The sequence below is a fragment of the Acyrthosiphon pisum genome, chromosome A1 (genome assembly GCF_005508785.2).
Source record: "Acyrthosiphon pisum isolate AL4f chromosome A1, pea_aphid_22Mar2018_4r6ur, whole genome shotgun sequence".
Taxonomy (NCBI): Eukaryota; Metazoa; Arthropoda; class Insecta; order Hemiptera; family Aphididae; genus Acyrthosiphon; species Acyrthosiphon pisum.
The window spans coordinates 149,374,239-149,375,297 of NC_042494.1; positions in this window are offsets into that span (position 1 = coordinate 149,374,239).

Sequence of the window (1,059 nt, forward strand, 5' to 3'; positions counted from 1 at the left end):
TTTAAGCCGTAAATAAAATTTGTAATTTTCCAAAAATTCGGTTTTTTTTTTAATTTTCCGAAAACTGGTTTTTTTCGGAAATGTATATTTCAATATTCTCCAATTTTTCCACGTTTTCCCGAGGCTCTGGGAAAAAAACCGTTTTTTTCCGAAATTTTTCCGAATTTTTCCAGAAATTTTCCCGGCATTTTGATCCCTATCTTTCTTCATTATCTCAAATTTAAATGAAAAAAAAGTCTCATCCAGTGCCGCATTTAGACATTTTGCGCACCGGTGCAAAAAAAAATTGACGCCCCCTAAGCTCCGGTGACAAAAAAATTGCTTCCCCCTAAGGGGCCTACCCACGGAAAATATGGGAGATAGATCCTCATTAAACAGAAAAGAATATTTGTTTTACAATGTGTGCTTTTTTTAAAAATATTGTTTAGTAATATTATATAATATATTGCTTGATCCTCTCTCCTCAAAGATACATTTGAATTTATGTCACCTAACCCTTGCTTATAATTCATCATATAAATTGTTTTTTTTAACTATATTGTTATTTTTAATTATATAATTTTAATAATTCACAAGTAAACATATCTCTGGCCACAACATTTTGGCGTCCCTAAAATACTGGCGCCCGTGGCAGTTGTACCCAGCCCCCCCCCCCCTTAATGCGGCCCTGGCCTCATCGGAGCACCCAGAATTTAAAATTATATTGAAAACAGAATAAACATATGTCATATCTTATAAATTGAATTAGTGCCTATAAGTTATAGTTCCCGGTGGATGGGATGGGGTGAAGTAAATGTTGGCCACCCAAGAAAAATGTTGGTGATAAATAGTACGGTTTTAACGGCATATCCCGGTGTCCCGACTGATCATTAAATTTGTCCCGGTTAATAGAAGCTGAGAGAAAATTTCATAATTCAAAATGAACGAGGTACAATCATGTACCTATTCATGTATGATGGTGTGTAAAATTGGTGCGACCACAGGCGCCAACAGCGCTTCCAGTGTTAATTTGTTTTGACAGGCTCCTTATGAAATGTACCTATTTCTTATCATATTTTA